The sequence below is a fragment of the Physcomitrium patens genome, chromosome 1, assembly GCF_059467195.1.
Source record: "Physcomitrium patens ecotype Gransden chromosome 1, ASM5946719v1, whole genome shotgun sequence".
Taxonomy (NCBI): Eukaryota; Viridiplantae; Streptophyta; class Bryopsida; order Funariales; family Funariaceae; genus Physcomitrium; species Physcomitrium patens.
In genome coordinates, this window is record NC_143410.1 from 26,752,749 (window position 1) to 26,776,291 (window position 23,543).

Consider the following 23,543-nt stretch of genomic DNA (forward strand, 5'->3'; position numbering starts at 1 on the left):
TAGTTATAAGTATATAAGGAGGTAAAAGTGAAGCCTTCTTCACTCTTGTTAATGTCGTTTTAGTCTTTAGTCTTGTTTCAAGTCTTTATAGTCTTCTTGTTTTTGGCAATAGCTATTTTAGTTAATATTACATTACCTTTTGAGTGACTTTCTAGTTCTCTTTAGTGACATAAGAGTGTATCAAGGATTCTCTTCTTTTGAAATTCATGTCCCTGACATGTAGTCATTATCTTACTTAAAAATCACCTCTTCTTTAAAAATGCTAGATTCTTCAATGTTATGAAGTAAGTTTTTTTCAAGAATTTCTACAAATTGCTTGGCATTCATCCTCCCTTCAATCTTTGTCATCCTCTCAATCACATTTCATTACATTTCTACTTCTATGCTTAATTGTTTCTCAGATCTTTTTGTCAAGCAAGAATTGGCTCTTTTATTTCTACATGCACTTTGTGCCATCTAATCCAAAACTATTGATTTTTGTCTCATTTGACCAAATAATATACTTCCAATCTCCCACAATCCATTTTTTGTATTTCACAGCAAAATCCAAGTGTTGTTTCTAATAGAGGGTAGATAGCTTTTTTTATTCTTCATCACGGTGTCATACTATAAAAGCTTATAGTATGTAAAAATTAGTTAAAATATATTATATGTTAATAAATCTAAATCTATGTTAGAATGGTTAATAGATTAATTTAAAAAGAATGGATTTAAAAAACTTTATTTTGAGTTTTATCTTTTTTGATTATAGCATTTAAAACAATCATAAGACCTAAATGTTTTGTATAAAGCCTTGAGAGGAGATTAGAGCCTAAAGAAGAAAATCTTAACTAATAGGAGGCTTATTAGGAGGGATGAAAGCAAGGTATGGTTGGATGAAGGCATAGAATGAGAAACTTCATTCCTGTTGATCGAAGGCCATGCCTAATGGGCTTCAAGGAAGCTGCTCGAGGCCTTATTAGGGATTAAGGATTTTCTTTCGAATTCATTCGAACTTTGGAAGCTAGGGTCAGCAAGTTTAGGATTTTGGATATAATTTGGGTGAAGAATTTGTATGATTTCGAGTTTTTTTGAAGGAGATATAGGTGTTCAAAGTTAAGGTGTCAAATTTGTATCTACTGTCACTTTTTGAAGCATAACATATGCATACGGAGAGCAATGAAAGATCGGCGACTGGAGTTGGAGAGGACACTTTTACATATACTAGATCACTTTTTTTGGCTATATTTTACATATATTGTTTGACGAATTCCAAGTCTGGATGAAAGAGTTATAAGGCATTGAAGACATCATATGTAATTCAAAGGCAGTAAGTGAGTCATTTTGTTGGTAGTAATGGTTGGAGCCATATCTTAAGTTTCTGGATGAATTTTTGGCTCAAAATTTCCATAAGTGTGAGTTATTAAGTTAAGAAGCTATAGATCAAAGTTTCATGGTACTTGAGTACTTATTTTATGAGATATGAAGAAATTAATACACAAATATATGTAAGCTAGGGTTTAAAGCTACTGTTAGGGTTTTGGTGATATCTCAAGATCTGTAATGAATTTGCAGTTGAATTTTTTTGTGGTAGTTTTTGAAAGCATACCAATACTTCATGTAAAATTTAGGATTTTTTGGACGGTCCAATGATGAGATATAAGCTGTTGAAGTTCAAAAAACATATTTCATAAGGATATATAAGATTTTAAGATATTTTTTTCTATTAAAAGTGATCTTTTTTGCTAGTCTAGAGATAGTAGCTTTATTACAGCTAAGTTCAAAAGTAATTTAGCCATAAGATTTTTGAGAATAAAGAAGAGTAGAGGTGATGTTGACTTTGAGAGAGCAGAGAATGAATTTCATAATTGTTGAAGGAGTTGTCATGGATATAAGAATTTGACAAAGAAATATGTCAAGATTAAAGACAAAAAATAAGATTGATAGCAAAAGTGGTTCCAAAGACTCCTATTTATACTATAATAGAGATTACAAAAGTCTATGATACTTTTAATATAAGTTTTTAGAAGTCTAAAGAAGCTTCTAGAAGCCTATAGAACTTTCTAAAAGATTATAAAAGATTCTATAAATATCCAAAAGGTTCTAAAAATTTATAAAAGATTCTAAAAGGTCTTAGAATGTGATAATTTAGAAATTATCCATGCTATGAATTATAATTAAGAATGGTGCTTTTATGGCTGCTAATAAGTATTAATGATGTCATTAGATTAGTGATAATATTATCATAGTAAATTTGATGATGATAGAATGTTGTAATATTGAATAATTCATAGAATCCAAAAATTAAATATCGCACTCAAAAAATTATTTCAATACTATTCCAAATTAGATTGGTCATAGTTCCACAATTATCTCATGGATTCTTTTGAACCTAGGCTCATTTTTTAGCTATAAAGGAATATTTTATTTGCTATATAAACCATATGTCATTATTCACTACAATTCATTTGTAATACATCATTCTTTTAAAAATATGTCAACATTAAAATATTTTTTTGAATCACTATATATAGATCATAAGAATCTCAAGTACTTTAGGTTAGTAGGTATTTTAAATTATTCTTAAGATGTTGGAGCTTGTTCTTATCAAGATTTGATTTTAAGATCACTTATTAACTTGAAAAATAATAAAGTTTGTCAAATGCTCTTATTAGACATTCTTATCTTGCACCAAAAGAAAAAAATATAACTTTTGATCAAAAAAGGATAATTTTTCTTGAAATTGAAGCATTTTCATTTTTTAGCAATGAAATCAACATTGATTATTAATTCAACTTTTTTCAAACAAGTTCAATTGAATATGTCTTCTAATCCTTTTGTCCATAATAATAAGAATAATTCTTTTAAATCTCATAATACTTCTAAATTCAAATTAAAAAAAAATCTATTCTATTTCAAGGAAAGATTATATGTTCCAAAAGACAAAATATAATTATTTATTCTTCAAGTTCATCACAACTTTTCAACAGTTGAACATTTTGGATACAAAAAGACTTTGGAGCTAATATCTAAAGATTTTTGATGGCCTCAAATGTCGAAGGCAGCTAAAGACTTTATACAATCATATGATATTTATTCAAAATCAAAAACTCCTTGTGATCAACTTTATAGACTTCTTCAACTATTACTTATTCTAGAACAACTATGATCTTATATTTTTATGGATTTTATCATGGATCCTTCAATCTCATGTGTGTATGATTCTATATTTGTGATAGTAGATTATTTTATCAAAATGGCATATTTTGTACTAAATATGAAATCTATCATAAGTAGAGAAATAACTAAGCTTTTTTCTTGACAACATCTATTGCTATCATAGATTTATTCAGAGATATTATAACAAATAGAATGACTCAATTTATATCAAAATTTTAGAAAATTCTTTTTAATATTCTAAAACTAGATATAAAATTCTTTTTGGCTTTTTATCTTCAAATTGATGGACAAAAAAATTATATGAACTAAGTTTTGGAGTAATATTTAAGTTGTACCATCAACTACCAATAAGATGATTAGATATCTCTTTTGCTATTGGTAAAGTTTGCTTATAATTTTACAATATATATTTCTATGCAACAAACACCTTTTTTTTACTAATTATAGTTATCATTCATAACTTGATGCTTTTAACTTCTTAAAAGTTAATAATCTTACAGTAGAAGATTTAAAAAATTATTTATTTAAGCTCCATACAATAATAAAGGCAAAATTAAAAGAACCTCAAGAATGATAAATGACCAATGTGAATATCTATTGTAAGGGGCAGCCTCAATTCTATGTTGGCAACAAAATATGATTACTTTGTTGTAATATCAAGACAAATTGTGTTTATAATAAGTTGGGTTAGTATAGGCCTAAACCATTTCTTATTTGTAAACAAATCAATCTTATCGCCTATTGATTATATCTATTAAAGTTTATAAAGATCCATCTTGTATTTCACATATCTCTTTTTAAGCAATATAAGATAGTAAATATCTTGTGAAGAAGATAAATACCACTTCTTCCTATAAAAATAGATAATAATGAAGAATTCAAGATGGAAGAAGTTTTAAATTCAAAGTAATGCCAAAATAAGTTATAATATCTTATTCATTAATAAAAATATAATATTAATAAATGCACATAGAAAGCAACAAAAAATCTTATAAATATAGCAAAGAAGGTTGATACTTTTCATCAACGACATCCATCAAAATCAAGATGAAGGATAATAAATCTTTATTATAAGAGAATTGTAATTTAGAAAAGATTGCATCCAACCTTCTATCATTTTTTATAATTTCTATGTATTTATGGTACTAAAAAGATGAAAAATGAGCAGATTCAACTCAAGAACTATTATTTGATAACTTACTAGAAGATACATTGTGATTGTCATAGCCTTTAAGATGATGTAATTGAAATGAAGACCTTAAAGAACAACATGTTCTTCCTTGAATAGATGGGAAGATACAATGCATTTGATATCATAATCTTCAAATAGAATCTTCATATTTGATGATTTTATTTGAAGTAGGAATCTTTCTTAATGATATTATATATGTTTTATTTGAAGGAAGTTAAAAAAGCTTCAATAATGATAAAATAATAGGATAGGCTTTTTTCCTTAGAATGAAATATTATTAGTGGCTAAGAGGATCTATTAACTATCTTTAAAGAAAACAATGGTTAGAATGTGTAACAAATATAATTTATCACATCTTGAACTTTTTCAATATAAGATCACTACTCTTTATCAAACTCTTTACTAAAAAAGAGAATAATATCATAGATATACTTATAATTATCTAAATATAAATAAATAAAAGTAGATAAAAATATATTAATTTCATAATATCTTATAGAGAAGCTTTTTAGAAGCTTTATTAATATAATTTTATCTTTATATATATTTACGGATGATTCTTAGATTAAAAACTTGGCCAACAAGTTAACCATGCATCGCACATATTGATAGCTTGTGGTACAAGCTAACAATGTGGTGCACTTATAAAAAACTTGTCTTACAAGTTGAAATATGTATCTTACAAATTGAACTCATGTTAAAGGTCCTATAGAATGTTGCCACATAGCTCTTAGGTAGATAGTATATATAAAGGTGAGAGTGAAGCCTTCTTCATTCTTTTCAATTCTTTTCTTTCTTCTAGTCTAGTTTCAAGAGTCTCTAGTTTTCTAGCCTTTGGCAATAGCCATTTCTATTTTTTATTAAATATATTTATTTTCTTATATTTAATTTTTTATCTCTCTTTTATTCAATTTTTACTTATTCAGATATGTTCTTTGAGTTTTTATCTTTGATAAATAGTCATTTAAGGACCACATTCAAGAAAAAGAAAAAGAAAATTACTTTCATTTATAAATTTTAAAAAAAATCTTTTGTGTATTTTATAAACCAAAAGTTAAAAATCTTAGATAAATTTAAATTTTTTGAAGCTCTTGTTGAGAAATAAATGAACTTAGAGATTTAAAGGTTTTATAATAAAAATGGTGATGAATACATATCTAATGCCTTTAAATAATTTTATAAGAAACATGGCATTAAAAGATAATTTTTGATAGCTTATACACCTCAATAGAATAGAATTATAAAGCATTGTTGTATTATATATTGTCTTACTTGGGAATGCACCAAGTACCTAGCTATAGAAGGTGTCAAGGACATAAATCTCGAAGAAAGAGAATCTTCAATACACTCTTCTATCACTGAAGAGAACTAAAAAGTCACTCAAAAGATGATATAATATTAACTAGAATGGCTATTGCCAAAAACAAGAAGATTAGAAAGTCTTGAAACAAGACTAAGACTAAAAAGGTATTGACAAGAATGAAGAAGGCTTCACTCTTGCTTCCATATATACTATCTAACTAAAAGTTACGTGGCCATGTCTTATAGGACATCTAACATGTGTTGACTTTGCTAGCCACATGTCTTATCTTGCAAGGCAAGTTATCTATGTATGCACCATGTAGTTGGCTTGTTCTACAAGTTACTATAAAGAGATAACTTATTCTACAAGCTACCAATACATGGTTAGCTTTTTGGCCAAGTTTTTAACCTACAAATACATCTAAAGTCAAAATTACGTCTATAAAGCTTTTAGGAAACTTTTCTAGAAGACTTGATGAAATTATTCTATAGTTACCTATTTCTACTTAATCATATAAGTAACTATTGAAGTAAATGTATATGTCCGTGATATAACTCTCCCTTTTAGGGACGAGTTCTATGAGGAGCGGTCTTTATATGTTGAGGAAGTCTAAGATGCGGCAAATTATATTTGCTACATACTTCGATCTTTGCTTTCTTTAAAGATGGTTGATAGGTCCTCTCAACCATCTATAGTATCCCATACTAGGGCAAGAAGACCACTCTATTATTTAATCATTGTTGAGGCCTTCGTAATTTCCTTCAAATAAAATATTTGGAACATCGTCAGGAGTTGTTCCTACTTCTAATAAAATCACTAAACATCAGGAGTCTCTTCTAAGGTCGTGATATCAAACACGTTGTATCTTCCCATCTACTCGAAGAAGGACATGTCATTCTTGAGGATCTTCATCTCAATTCCGTCATCTTGAAGGTTGTGACAAATATAATGTTTCATTTGGTAAGTCCACAAATGAAAGCTCTTGAGTTGAATTTGCTAGTTGTTGGTGTTCCATATCATCACAAATACACAAAAGCTACAATGAAAGATAGAAGGTAGAATGTTATTTTTCTTTGATCTTGTTTCTTTTATAACAAAGGTTTGCTATTCTTCATCTTGATTTTGATAGATGTCATTAATGAAAGACTTCAACTTTCTTTGTTGTATTTGGAAGATTCTTTGATGGCTCCCATGTGTATTCACTAATATCATATCTGTGCCAATGAACAAGATATTCCAACCTATTTTGGCACCACCTTGAGTCTAACACTTCTTCCACCTCAAACTCTTGGTTATTATCTACTTTTATAGGAGGAGGTATCAAGGACAAAGACTCGATGAGGGAAAATATACACAAAAAGGCTATCTCGATATAATAAGTCAAAATATAAACAAGTAGGTATATTAAAAGGAAACTGGAATGGCTATTGCTACAAGACAAGAAACTAAAGACTCTTGAACCTGGACTAGAAGTAAGAAAGGAGTTGACAAGAGTGAAGAAGCCTTCACTCTTGTCTCTATATATACTATCTAACTAGAGGCTACGTGGCGACGTTCTATAGGACCTCCAATATATGTTGACTTTGTAAGACACATGCCTTGACTTACAAGGCAAGTTTTTCTACGTGTGGGCCACATAGTTAGCTTGATCTTCAAGCTAACAACATGTGTGGCACATGGCCAACTTGTTGACCACGTTTCTAATCCAAAAAATCAATTTAAGACACCTATGAAGTCAAAGCAGCGTCTAGGAAGTTTCTAGGAAGCTTCTATATTAAATATTATAGAATTAACTTACTTTTATCTACTTTTACTTACTTCTACCTATTTCTATATGTAATTATTAGCTTACATGATTATGGCCGTGACATTATCCCCCCTTCTAGAGACGAGTTCCACGAGGAGCGGTCATCATATGTTGAAAAAATCTATGATGCGACGAATTGTATTCGCCACATACTCTGATCTCTGTTTTCTTCAAAGATGATTGATAGGGCCTCTCAACCATTGGTAGTGTCCCATACCAGGGCGAGAAGACCACCCAGTTATTTGATCATTGTTGAGGCCTCTGTAACTTCCTTCAAATAGAATATTTGGAACACCATCAGGAGTTGTTCCTACCTCTAGCAAAATCACCAAACATCGAGAGTCCCTTCCCAAATCGTGATACCAAATGCATTGTATCTCACCATCTATTCGAGGAAGAACATGTCGTTCTTGAAGATCTTCATCTCGATTGCATCGTCTTGAAGGTTGTGACAATCGTAATGTCTCGTCCGGCAGGTCAGCAAACGAAGGTTCTTGAGTTGAATCCGCTGGTTGTTGGCTCTCCATCTAATTAGCGTCACAAATGCAAAGAAGTTACAAACAAGGATAGGAAATTGAATGTTATCTTGCCTCAATCTTGTCTCTTTTATAAGAGAGATTTTCATCTTGATTTTGATGGATGTCTTTGATGAAAAACTTTGACTTTAGCTGATGCATTTGCTAGATTCCTAGATGGCTCCCATGAGCGTTCACTAATATCATATCCGCGCTAATGATTAAGATATTCCAGCTTATTTTGGTGCCGCCTTGAGTCTAATATCTCTTCCACCTCAAATTCTTCATTATTATCTACTTCTATAGGAGGCGGTGGCATTTGTCTTCTTCCTTGTATATCCACTGTCTTATATGGTTCAAAAAGAGACACGTGGAATACAGGATGGATCTTCATTGACTCCGGTAGATGTAACCGATATGCAACTGGGTTGATCTGTTCAGAAACAGAAAAAGGGCCAAGCCTACGATAGTCCAACTTGTCACAAGGTCGAGTAGTCTTGATATTGCAACGAAGTAGCCATACCTTATCACCGACGTTGAGTTGTGGTTGCTCCTTACCATATAGATCTGTGTTTATCTTTTGTCGTTCTTGAGCTTCCTTCAATTGCGTCTTCATTATTGCATGTAACTTTGACAACCAATTTGCCATATCTTCTGCTGCAGGATTATCAATTTTTGAAAAATCAAAAGTATCAAGTCGTGGATGATAGCCATAATTGGCAAAGAAAGGTGTTTGTTGTGTGGAAGAATGTACCGTATTATTATAAGCAAACTCTGCCAATGATAGAAGGGTTGTTCAATCATCTTGTTGGTAGTTGATAGTACACCTTAAATATTGCTCCAAGACTTGGTTTACGAGCTCTGTTTGTCCATCAGTTTGAGGATGGAAAGCCGAAGATAGCTTTATGTCCACTTTTAAAATCTTGAAAAGGATCCTCCAAAATCTTGACACAAATTGAGTTCCCCTATCCGATATGATATCTTTAGGTAATCCATGATAGCGATAGATATTATCAATGAAAAGCTTAGCTGTTTCTTTACCTGTGATAGATTTTGTATATGGCACAAAATGTGCCATCTTGGTGAAACGATCTACTATCACAAATATAGAATCATAAGATCTTGAGCTTGGAAGATCTGTGATGAAATCCATAGAAACAGAAGACCATGGTTGTTCTGGTATAGGTAATGGCTGAAGAAGTCCGTAAAGTCAATGACGAGGAATTTTTGATCTTGAACAAATATCACATGATTGTACAAAGTCTTTGACTGACTTCCACATTTGTGGCCACCAAAAATCTCTTGATATGAGTTCCAAAGTCTTATTATATCCAAAGTGCCCTACTACTGGAAAGTCATGACGTGCTTGAAGAACACATAAACGTACTTCTCCTTCTGGAATATATAGGCGTCCTTCAAAATATAATAGATTATTCTTGAACTCGAACTTAGAAGGATCATGAGACTTCGAAGAATTATTCTCGATATCATGAACAAGAGGGTCTGAGGACATACTGGACTGGATTTTCTTGAGAAAAATTGAATCAACAGTCAATGTTGATTTCATTGCTCGGAGATGAAATTGCTCCGGTTTCAAGAGGACCATTCTTTGTTGCTCAAAAGCTGCATCTCCTTCTTTTGGTGCAAAATAAGAACGTCTAGATAGGGCATCGGACAAACCTTGTTGTTTTCCTGGCCGATAAGTGATAATGAACTCGAATCTTGACAAAGACATACTCCAACGAGCTTGACGACGATTCAACACGCGTGCTGACATGAAATACTCGAGGTTCTTGTGATCTGTATACACAGTGACTGGACTAGAAGCGCCTTTTAGATAATGATGCCATTCTTGAAAGGAATCCATGATCGCAAGAAGTTCTTTATCGTTGATCTCATAATTGATCTCGGCTGCTGAGAATTTTCTTGAATGAAAAGCTATTGGATGAAGTTTGTCATCTGATCCCATTTGTGATAAAAGTGCACTCAAGGCAAAATCTGATGCATCTGTTTCCATAAAAAATGCCTTAGAAAAGTCAACACGATATAAGACTGGTGCAAAGACAAACGATGTCTTTAAGGCTTCAAATGCTGCTTCCGCTTCTTGATTCCATTGGAATTTATCTTTACTAGTCAAGCATGTAAGTGGAACTGCAACTCGTGAGAAATCTTTGATGAAGATCCGATAGTAATTGGCAAATCCCAAGAAACATTGGACATCTCTTACTGTCCTTGGAATCTTCCAATCCATGATTGTTTGGACTTTCTTAGAATCCATCATGAGACCATCATTTGAAATGATGTATCCTAAAATGTCAACTTGAGTAGTGTGAAATACACACTTTTCCATCTTGGCGTACAATCCTGCATCTCTAAGTTTTTGTAATACTTGACGAACATGTATTTCATGTTCTTCGACGTTCTTAGAATAGATCAGGATATCGTCTAGATAGCAGACGACAAAATTGTCTAAGAATTCACGAAATACATCATTCATGAGATGTTGAAAAGTAACTGGTGCATTCGTGAGTCCAAAGGGCATGACATTATATTCAAAATGTCCATACTTGGTTCGAAACGCAATCTTCCATTCATCTCCTTCCTTGATTCGTACTAGATTATATGCTCCTCTTAGATCTATTTTTGTATAGATCTTAGCTTGATTCAACTGGTCAAGGAGTCCTGATATCAAAGGTAATGGATATCTGTTCTTGATTGTGATCTTGTTGAGTCCTCGATAATCAACACACATTCGTAAAGATCCATCTTTTTTCTTTACGAATAGAATTGGAGCTCCTGCTGGAGATTTTGAATGGCGTATGAAATTCTTCGCTAAATTCTCGTCAATATATGTCTTGAGTTCAGCCATCTCATCTTGCGATAAACTGTAAATTGGTCCAAATGGTGGCTGAGTTCCTTCCTTGAGGTCGATTGAACAATCATATGGGCGATGCTCAGGAAGAATATCTACATTTTTTTTCTCAAAAACGTCTTGATAATCCTGATATTGACTTGGAATGCCACTTGAAGTCTTTACGTTTTCAGAAATAGGTGCAGCATAAATAGCAAAAGTTGATCCTTCTTTTGTTGCGTGTATAAATGCTTTTGCACCTATCAGTACGGGTTTTACTATACTAGACTTATAATTTTTTACTTGGTTGGTAGAACTATTAATAACGCTCTGGGAAAAGTCAAGTTTATGCAAATTCCAATCTATACGAGGATTATATTTTTCTAGCCAGGATAAACCTAAAATAACTGGATTGGAAGGGGATTTAATTATGTTAAAAGCTATGTATCTATCATAACCGTCTATTGTTACTTTTATAGGATGAGTTTCATGAGTGACATCTCCAGAAGACAAGGGACGACCATCTATGACTTCTACATGTACCGGTTTAGGTTTCTGTACAAAAGGTATTTTACGACTTTTAACAAATTGTTCATCTAAAAAACATGCTGAGGCTCCCGAATTTAATAAAGCAGAGGCTTTGTAATTCTTAGGTCCTAAATATAAGTCTATTATAAAACAAGGAGAGGGTTCTGAGGAGAGGATAGGACCTCCATTAGGAATTGTACAAGGTTCCAGCTGCATGGTCTCTATTGTAGCTGGACAAATCCGTTTTCTGATATGTTGTTTTCTTTGACCGTCGTACCTCTCATTTTATAGTTGCGTCATTTCTTTGGACAATGTTGAGCAGTGTGCTTAGGTTCTCCGCAATATAAATATAATCCTTCTTGACGACGACGAATCTTTTCTTGCTCAGTTAGGGGTTTAAAATATACCGCGTCAATTTGCATGTCTTCTACTTCCGAATGTACGTTTGGCAAAGATGTTGATGTTGCCATTGAGTAATAACGTTGAGGTTCCCGTGAATGATTCTCGAATCAAAATTTGAAAAGTCGATTATCACATTTTATCGCAAAATCAATTTCTTGACTCAAAGTTTGAGGATCAGGTAAGTTGAGCATCAATTTCTTTACTTTGTATTACAATCCATAAAGAAATTGACTGATGAGTGCAGCATCATCCCACTTGATGTCAATTACAAGTTGTCGAAATTGTAAAGCATACACTGTTACTGAGCGATTTTTTTGTCGCAGAATTCGGATCTTATTTGTTGCAATACGAGTTGCATCGTGTTCACCATATATAGATCGAAACTCCACCAAAAAAGCTTTCAAATTGTCCAATATTGGATTTTGTTGTTCAAGAAAAGACGAAAACTATGATAATGCAGAACCAGAAAGTAGAGTGCCAATAAACCTGACTTGTGATCCTGGAGTTGGATAGCTTTGCGATTGAAGTTCAATTGCCAATTGTACTTGATTGATGAACCCTCAAAACTTAGATCTCGTACCATCAAATTTCTCAGGTAAGGCAATTCTTGGTTCTCTAGTGCTTACAGGGTGTTGTACAATTGGAGAAGGAACGTGATTTGTTGTAGATGTTGAAGGAGCTCCGATCATCTCTATATCCCAACTTTCTGCTATTCTTGTTCTTTCATGTGTTGGTGAATTGAGTTGATGCATCGCAAGCATTAACTCCCTCATTTGCTCTTGCATTTGTGCCATTGCACTCTTCATTTCAACAAGCTCTGCCATAATGACACTAAGAAGAAAAATTTGTTTGATATTGCTCAAGACAAAAGAAAAGAAAGACTTGATAACAAAGAAGATACTAAGAAAAATATCAGTTTAGAAGTGGGTAATCCGCAAACTTCTAATACGCTTATGTCTTGTCAAGAGAAAGGGGTAATCCACTCTCACTCAAGAAAAACAAAGCTCTGATATTGTAAGTGTACTCTTGTCAATCTGGCAAGGACAAAGACTCGATGAGGGAAAATATACACAAAAGGCTATCTCGATATAATAAGTCAAAATATAAACAAGTAGGTATATTAAAAGGAAACTGGAATGGCTATTGCCACAAGACAAGAAACTAAAGACTCTTGAACCTGGACTAGAAGCAAAAAAAGAGTTGACAAGAGTGAAGAAGCCTTCACTCTTGTCTCTATATATACTATCTAACTAGGGGCTATGTGGCGACGTTCTATAGGACCTCCAATATGTATTGACTTTGTAGGACACATGCCTTGACTTACAAGGCAAGTTTTTCTACATGTGGGCCACATAGTTAGCTTGATCTTCAAGCTAACAACATGTGTGGCACATGGCCAACTTGTTGACTACGTTTCTAATCCAAAAAGTCAATTAAAGACACCTATGAAGTCAAAGCAGTGTCTTGGAAGTTTCTAGGAAGCTTCTATATTAAATATTATAGAATTAACTTACTTTTATCTACTTTTACTTACTTCTACCTATTTCTATATGTAATTATTAGCTTACATGATTATGGCCGTGATAGGAGGTGGTATTTGTCTTTTTTCCAAGATATTCACTATCTTATACGGCTCCAAAAGAGACACATGAAATATAGGGTGGAACTTCATAGACTCTAGTAGATGTAATCGATAGGCAACCGGACTGATTTGTTCACAAATAGGAAAAGGTCCTAATCTACGATAATCTAATTTATTATAAAGACAAGTAGTCTTGATGTTACGATGAAGTAACCATACCTTGTCATCCATATTATATTTTGGTTGCTCCTTGCGATAGACATCCACATTGGTCTTTTGTCATTCTTGAGCTTCCTTTAATTGTATCTTCATTGTTGTATGTAGCTCTGACAAGCGATTGGCTAAATTTTTTGCCATAAGATTATCAACTTTTAAAAAGTCAAAAGTATCAAGATATGGATGATAACCATAATTGGCAAAGAAAGGTGTTTGTTAAGTGGAAGAATGTATTGAATTATTATATGCAAACTTTGCCAATGATAAAAGAGTTGTTCAATCATTTTGATGATAGTTGATGGTACATCTCAAATACTACTCTAGAACTTGATTTACTTGTTCCGTTTGTCCATTAGTTTGAGGATGAAAAGCTGAAGAAAGCTTTATATCCACCTTTAGAATCTTGAATAGGGTTCTCTAAAATCTTGATACAAATTGAATCTCCCTATCTGATATAATATCCTTTGATAATTCATGATAGCAATAGATATTGTCAATGAAAATTTTAGCTATTTCTTCACATGTGATGGACTTTGTACAAGGTAAAAAATGTATCATCTTGGTAAAACGATCTACTATCACGAATATAGAGTCATAAGAACTTGAAATTGAAAGATCCGTGATGAAATCCATAGAAACAGAAGACCATGATTGTTCTAGAATGGGTAATGGCTGAAAAAGTCCGTAAGGTTGATGACAAGGAGTTTTTGATTTTGAGCAAACATCACAAGATAGTACAAAATCTTTGATTTCCTTTCACATTTGCAGCCACCAAAAATCCTTGCATATTAGTTCCAAAATTTTATTATATCCAAAATGTCATGTTGCTAGAAAGTCATGACGAGCTTGAAGAACATGTAATCAAGATTCACCTTCTGGAACATATAGGCGTCCTTCAAAATATAATAGATTATTCTTGAATTCAAACTTGGAAGTATCATAGGACTTAGAAGAATTATCTTTAATGTCTTGAATAAGAGGATTAGAAGACATGCTTGATTGAATTTACTTCACAAATGTTGAATTAATAGTCAATGTTGATTTTATAGCTCGAAGATGAAAATGCTTGGACTTCAAGAAAATCGATCTTTGTTGATCAAAAGATGTATTTCCTTCTTTTTGTACAAAATAAGAATATTTAGAAAGAGCGTCTGATAGACTTTGTTATTTTTTGTATCAATAAGTGATCTTGAAATTGAATCTAGATAAAGATATGCTCCAACGGGCTTAACGATGATTGAAGATAAGTGCTGACATGAAGTACTTAAGATTCTTATGGTTTGTATACATGGTAACTAGACTTGAGGTACCTTCTAGATAATGATGCGATTCTTGAAATAAATCCACAATTACAATGAGCTCTTTATCATGGATCTCATAATTAATCTTAGTTGCTAAAAATTTCTTCAAATAGAAAGCTATTAGATGGACTTTATCATTTGTTTCTATTTGTGACAACATGACACCTATAGCAAAATTTGATGTATTTGTTTCCATAAAAAGTGCCTTGAAGAAGTCAATGCAATATAAGATTGGTTCAAAAAAAAAAAAAAACTTCTTTAAAGCATTAAATGATGCTTCTGCTTCTTTATTTCACTCAAGTTTGTCTTTATAAGTCAAATGTTTAAGTGGAGTTGCAACTTGAGAAAAATTCTTGATGAAGATTTTATAGTAATTAGCAAAGCTTAAAAAGTATTGCACATCTCGTACTGTTCTTGGAATCTTCAAATCTATGATAATTTGAACCTTCTGGAGATCCATCATAAGGCCTTCGTTGGAAATGATGTACCCTAAAAAGTCAAGTTGAGTAGTGTAAAATATACACTTTTTTAACTTGGCATATAATCCTGCATCTCTAAGTTTCTGTAATACGCGATGAATATGAAGCTCATATTCTTCTGTATTTTTAGAGTAGATTAGGATGTCGTCTAAATAGCAAACAATGAAATCATCTAAAAACTCACAAAAAATATCATTCATAAGATATTGAAAATCAGCCGGTGCATTTGTTAATGCAAAAGGTATGACATTATATTCAAAATGTCCATACCCAGTTCGACAAGCAGTCTTCCATTCATCTACTTCGTTGATATGAACTAAGTTGTATGCTCCTCATAGATCTATTTTGGTATAGATCTTTGCTTGATTGATTTAGTCAAAAAATCCTGAAATCAAAAGAAAAGGATACCTATTTATTATAGTGATCTTATTGAGTTCTTGATAATCCACATACATTTGTAGAGATCCATCTTCTTTCTTCTTAATTAAGATAGGAGCCTTGGTTGGAGATTTAGAATAGCATATGAAGTTCTTTGCCAAATTCTCATTAATGTACTCCTTTAATGTAGCCAATTCATTCTGCAAAAAGCTATAGATTGGTCTCAATGGTGGTTGAGCTCTTTCTTGTAGATTAATTGAACAATCAAAAGATCGATGCTTGGAGAGAATATTTGTATTCTTCTTTTCAAAAACATCTTAGAGTTCTTGATATTGGTTAGGAATACCACTTGACATTGTTTCACCATTAGAAATGGATGTAGCATATATAGCAAAAGATGATCCTTCTTTTGTAGCATGCATGAAAGCTTTTGTACCTATTAGTAAAGGTTTGGACGTACTGGACTTATGTACTTCTACTTTACTTATGCGATCTTGGACTATACTATCAAAAAAGTTAAGGTTATGAAAAATCCAATCTATTTGAGGATTATATTTTTCTAGCCATGATAATCCTAAAATAATTGGATTAGAGGGAGATTTTATTACATTAAATACTACTACTTTGTTATGATCTTTAATTGCTACATCTAAAGGAATAGTTTCATGGATAACATTTTCAAAAGACAAAAAATGACCATCTATGACTTCTACATTTAGAGATTTAACTTTCTTCACTAAAGATATTTTTTAGATTTTGGCAAAATCTTCGTCTATAAAACATACTGAGGCACTTCAATCTAACAAGGCAAAAAATTTGTGATTATTAGGTCCTAAATATACTTCTATTATAAAACAAGGTGAAGAACCTAAGGAGATGATAGGACCTTTACTAGATATTGCACATGATTTCAGTTGCACGGTCCCTATTGTAGTTGGAGAAACTCATTTTTTGATACATTATTTTCTTTGGTAATTGTCCTCCTCATTTTGTAATTGCGTTGCTTCTTTGGACAATATTAAGTAATATACTTAGCTTCTCCACAATATAAATATAACCCCTCTTAGCGATGCCAAGTCTTTTCTTGCTTTGTTAGAGATTTAAAATGTATCATATCAATTTATATTAGTTCCAACTTTGACAAATATGTTTCAAAAAACTTGGGAGCTGTTGCCATTACTTGACTTCTTCCTCTCCAATCAAATCTTTATTCTTGACAACTTTCAAATAAATAATTATTACATGCAATCGCTTGAATAATAAATTGTTTCAAAGATTCTATTTTTAGCATTATTAATAACAAATCTTTGACACTATTCTTCAATCCATATCGAAATTGATTAATAATAACTTTATCATTCTAGTCCATGTTATGAGCGAGGTTTTGAAATTTGGCAACATATATAGTGGCTAATCGTGATCTTTGCCAAAATGATAAAAGCTTGGTCCCTGCTACTCGTTCTCGATCACTTTTTCCAAATGTGGCCGTAAAAACTTCTAGGAATGAATTCAAATCATAAAGGAGTTGTGAATCTTTTTCCATTAAAGGTGAAAACCAAGAGAGAGCACTTCTTGATAGTAGTGGACCTAAAAATCTTACTTGGGTAAATCCATCAAGATATTGGAAAGGGTACAATCTTACATAGAGCTTGACTTATTACAAAAATCCTCAAAATTTTGATCTTCTTCCATCAAACTTTTCAAGCATACTAATCCTTATCCCTATCATACTTGTAGAAGCAAAACTCTTTGAATTTGGTTGTGACATTAATCTACTTGCTTCTTCCAGCTGCACAACTTCTTGCCGTAGACTCTAAACTTCTTTCATAGGCGTAGGCACAGTACTTCCATGATTCATGTTAGAAATATGTAAAATTTCTACTCTTAGAGTATTAATAAGCTCATGAAGATCTGCCATAGTAACAAATCTATTCTCACTTTTGTTGAGAGTAGCATCCATAATCTTTCCTTCCATAGAGAACTCAAACGAATTCAAAAGTTAAATTAGAGGAGGATAATCTGCAACCTCTAAAAATAAATCCCACAAAGATGGGTAATCCACTCTCTTTAAGAAAAAGATCAGTATTAAAAAATAAGATTTTTTGTTTAAAGATGGGTAGTCCGTAATCTTTAAAATATAATAATAGAAGTGAAATAATTATCTTAGACATACTCATAATTACATATACAAATAGGTAGAAGTAAGTAAAAGTAAGTTAATTCTATAGTATTTGATATAGAAGCTTCCTAGAAGCTTTATAGACATTGCTTTAACTTCATACGTGTCTTTAATTGACTTTTTGGATTAGAAACGTGGTCAACAAGTTGGCCATGTGCCACACATGTTGTTAGCTTGAAGACCAAGCTAACTATCTGGCCTACACGTAAAAAAACTTACCTTGTAAGTCAAGGCATGTATCCTATAAAGTCAACACATATTGGAGGTCGTGTAGAACATTGCCACATAGCCCCTAGTTAGATAGTATATATAGAGACAAGAGTGAAGCCTTCTTCACTCTTATCAACTCCTTTCTTGCTTCCAGTCTAGTTTCAAGGGTCTCTAGTTTTTTTGTCTTTTGGCAATAGCCATTCCAGTTTCTCTTTCAATATACATACTTGTTTATTTATAATTTGTTACCTTTCTTTGAGTGAAGGCTCACTTGTGTGAATTACTTTTTCATCGAGTTCTTGTCCTTGACAATAATCTACTCACTTCTAAAATAAGACAAAAATAATATGTTAGCACTCTTATTAAACTATCAAGGATATAAATCTCGAAGAAAGAGAATCCTCAATATACTCTTCTATCATCAAAAAGAACTAGAAAGTTATTTAAAAGGTAATGTAATATTAACTAGAATGACTGTTGTCAAAAACAAAAAGACTAGAAAGTCTTAAAACAAGACTAAGATTAAAAAGGTGTTGAGAAGAATGAAGAAGGCTTCACTCTTGCCTTCATATATACTATCTAACTAAAAGCTACATGGAGATGTCCTATAGGACCTCCAACATGTGTTGACTTTGTTAGCTACATGTCTTATCTTAGAAGGCAAGTTATCTATATATGTACCACGTAGTTAGCTTGTTCTATAAGTTACTATATAGAGATAACTTGTTCCACAAGCTACCAATATATGGTTAGCTTTTTGGCCAAGTTTCTAACCTACAAAGACAACTAAAGTCAAAACCGCATCTATGAAGCTTCTAGAAAGCTTTTCTAAAAGACTTTATAAAATTATTCTATGTTTACCTACTTCTATTTAATCATATAAGTAACTATTGAGGTAAATATATATGTCCGTGATAGAAGGTGAGGTTGTGTTTCACAAACTTCCAAGAAACCTTAATAGGTTTTATCGACATGAGAAGAATATAATTCAAATACCAATTCAAAAGTACTGAGAAACACTCTTCTTAGTAGCCTGGTTCATACATAAACCTCAATTATCTTGTTACTTTTATATTTAAGCAATTTAGATTTTTCTTATAAGCTCCAATCCTAATTAGTGAGTTTTAACAAGTTATAACTTCTAATTTGACTATCCACTTGATGTAAAATTTTACAAAAAATTATTAATGTAAGTCTTTCATACGCTCAAGAATTTTCAGCCCAATCAAACTTACAGATTGTGAAAAAATCTCCAAAAATTACACTACTATCACTTGGCAGCCAACTTGAAAGGTGAAGTACAAATTCTAGCAATGATTTCTCCTTCTCCAACCATTAACTTTGACTCAAAATTGGTTTGCATCTTGATCTTTAATTCTTTTAACACCATGCCAAAGTTCACCTTGATCCAATTAGTAGATCTCCAAATATCATAGAAACTCTAACCAACTCCAAATTGCCAACTTTTGATATGTACTTGTACCAAAATCCAAATATCTTTCAATTGCACCATTGGATTAACACAAAGTTTTACATACACTTAGAACACCTAATTATCTAAGTACTATCAAAATTTGAATTATAGATGTAACACCAATTTTACGAACTAGCCAAGAGTGCTAGCTGTAATTTCATTATAAGTTGGAAATATAAACCTTGACTTTCAACGAAAATTGCTAACTCTTCCCAAAACCAACCTTATATCTTTGGAACAAGCTCTAACTTAGCTTTCAAACCTTAATCTCCGATCTTCAAATGAAATCCTATTTTATCCTAGGTGGTCATTTTAATGGCTAGAGGTCAAATTTTGATCCTGTCTTACAAATGGTCGACCCTTAGGTATCAATCTAACCTATCCTAAGGATTTTTTTAATCCAAACCTATCCTCAATTTAATCCTAGTATCAACTATACTAATTATTTACCTCTTCTAATCTGATTTTATCAATTTATGGCCTTTTTAAGGCAATAAAAGAGTTTCTATATCCTAAAAGATAAAAATATTAATTAACTTTTATCTACTTGCTATTAAGACAAGAAAATAGGCTAAAAGGCTTTTATAAAAGTCTTATTAAAATATGTTAAATTCTTATTGAACTAATATAATAGAGTATTAATTAAAAAATTATTTTTAATTATATTTTCACTATATAATCGTATCACAATATGACAGCATAATAATCAATCATTATTTGAGAGTGTAAGGTGATATTATAGCATAAGCACCTTTGAAATGCATAATAGGTAAAAGCCATTAATATAGTAATATATATCCTTAATTAAGCTATATTTATAGAAAAAATTTGATAAGGTATAAAATCTTTAATACAATACTTTTATATTTTTGGATGTGATGCTTATGCACATATTCAAAAAAAATCAAAAAATTTGATCCAAAAGCAAAACAGTGCATATTTTTGAATTATATTGAAGATAATAAGTCTTATTTTTTTTACAACATTAATAATGGCTATATTATTAAGAATTGTGATATTAAGTTTATTGAGTGTAAGACTCTAAACAAAGAAAAGAGATTTTAGAGGTTTCTATCCATAAATCTAAAGAAACAGTGGTAAAAATTAAATCTAAAAATTTCTCATCTAATTTAGAGAATAATAGTAATAATACAATGTTATATTTAAATATTAAAAATTATCAAAAAAAATCTACTTGTTGAATCTTCATCATTAATTCAAAAGATTTGAATATAAGGTTGGATACTTGGACAACAATGTATAGCTTTAAACCTAGCTACTATTCTGCCTCCACTTTTTTTCATCAATGATGACATGTATATAAGCATATTTATTAGTAGAATAATAAGTGATTATGAATCAAAATTGGCTCAGATTCCTTCTAAGTCTTTTATATCTTTGGCATGTATATCATATGATTTTTATTTAAGCACTATCAAATCAATTATTATCATTGAAGCTATGAAAATGAGTAACATTTAGAAATAAAAAGATGCAATGGATTCAAAATATTAGAGTCTCATTGATAATAAGACTTAGATTTTGATACTTTTATCAACAAATAAAAATCAATTAATTATAAATAAATTTTTAAGATCAAATGTAATACAAATGATTCAATGGAGTGCTATAAAAGAAAATTAGTTATAAAAGAGTATGTGAAAGAAGAAAGAATTGATTATAATAAGATTTTTTTTCCTACTAGAAAAGATAACCTCAATTTATATACTTCTTGCATTAGCTACAATTCAAAATTTGGAAGTTAAGGCATTATTCTTAAATAGAGATTTTAAAAAAATAATTTATATGGATCAAATTAAAGGCTATGTTTCAATGGATAAAGAATTCATGATTTGTAAGTTCTTTTAAATTCTCTATAGATTCAAAAAAATTTCAAGAACATGGTGTAAGAAAATAGTTGAATATTTTGTTTCATAATTTTTTTAAAAAAGCCATACAAGTTCAAATATTTATTTTTAGATGGATGATAATAGATTCATTATTATTGCATTCTATATAGATGACTTGATTTTAGTCTACAACAAAAAAATTACTCTTTTAAAGATAAAAAATTACATAGCCTCAAGATTTAAAATAAAAGATTTGAAAAAAATATTTTATATCTTAAGTATGTAAATTATAAGAAATTAAGAAAATCTTACAATTAATCTAATTTAACATAGATACTTAGAAAATATACTTAAAAAAATTGGTATAAAAGATAATAAATTCTTTTTTATACCTTTAGATTCTAATAACAAATTGTCAAGAGACATGAGTCTTGTCAAGGACATGAATCTCAAAAAACTACAAGATCAATACATTCTTGTGTCAATTGAAATGATTAAAAAATCACTGAAAGATGGTATAATATTAAATTAGAATAGCTATTTCTAAAGATAAGAATATTAGAAATTTTTAAAACAAGTCTAAAGATTAAAAAGGCTTTCATAAGAATAAAGAAGGCTTCACTCTTACTTCCATATATACTATCTAACTAAGAGCTACTTAGTAATGTTCTATAAGACCTCCAACATGTGTTTAATTTGCAAGACATAAGTCTTAACTTGCAAGACAAGTTTCTTATATTTGTACCACATTGTTAGCTTTTACGACAAGATATCTATACTTGAGATACATAACTAAGTTGTTGGCCAAGTTTCAAACCTATCAATCAACTATAAACATGTATAAAGTCAAATATTTATCTATGAAGCTTCTAAAAAGCTTTGCCATAAGATAATATCAAATCTACCTACATTTATTTTCTACCTAGCACTACTAATCTAAGTAAATATATCTATCTATGACAAGTCCTTATATTCTTGAAGAAGTTGAAGCAATGAAGGACGTTATTTATCAAAGTATAATTAGTAATTTAATATATGCAATGATAAGCACTTGAGTTGAAATTACATATGCAATAGAAGTTGTTAGCCAAAACATTAGATAGTTATTAAGCAAAATTTATAATATCTCAAAGAGACATTAGATTATGTGTTATAATATGGTAGAAGTTCTTTAAGTTTGCAAGTGATTGAATATTGTAATGTAGATTACACAAGAGATATTGATACTTAATCATTTACTATTGGTTATATATTTTTGTTGAGTAATACTACAATCAGTTGAAATAGCAAGAAGCAACCAACAATTATATTATCTATTATTAAAATAGAGTATATGACACTTAATTATACAACAAAAGAAGAAATTTGGCTTTATAAGTTATTTAAAGATATTTAATTTTTATTAGACAATCTTATGATTATTTTTAATAATAACCAAAGTTAAATATTTTTTTCTAAAAATCCTATATTTTATGCTTATACTAAGAATGTTGAAATTAAAAATTATTTAATTCATTAAAAGATTAAAATTAACAACATCAACTTAATATTTTATAGAATTCAAGACGGTTGGAATTTTTTTGATCAAAGGCTTAATTTATGAAAAACATTAGAAATTCAAGGATATGATGGAAATCATCAACTTGAGTTAGTCTAATATGCCATTAAGTGGAAGTATAAGAATAATATTTATATACATGATTAATTTCTATTAGACATTATGTAGACAGTTGAAAATTAGTTGTATATTGTGAACATTAGTTAATACATAGTTGAATAGTAGTTGTAACTTTTATAGCAATTATAGTCTATGAAGCCATCATATGGTCTAATAAATTAAATATTCTTATACCAATAGTTAGATTAATTGTTAGTATTTTTGTATTAAAAAGTCCATATTGCTAAACCATAGACTTTTGATATATAAGAGCTTAAAAAAGAGATTATTTATAAGTAATTAGCTTTCTTGAATCATCTATAATTAGATTGTTAACTTATTTTTTCTTTGCTTCATTAAACTTCTATTTTAGTAGTATACTTCTTCATATTTTATTATAATTAAAGTACTATTGCTATGCCTATAGAAGAAGGAAAAAATAAGGTTGAATGCTTATACT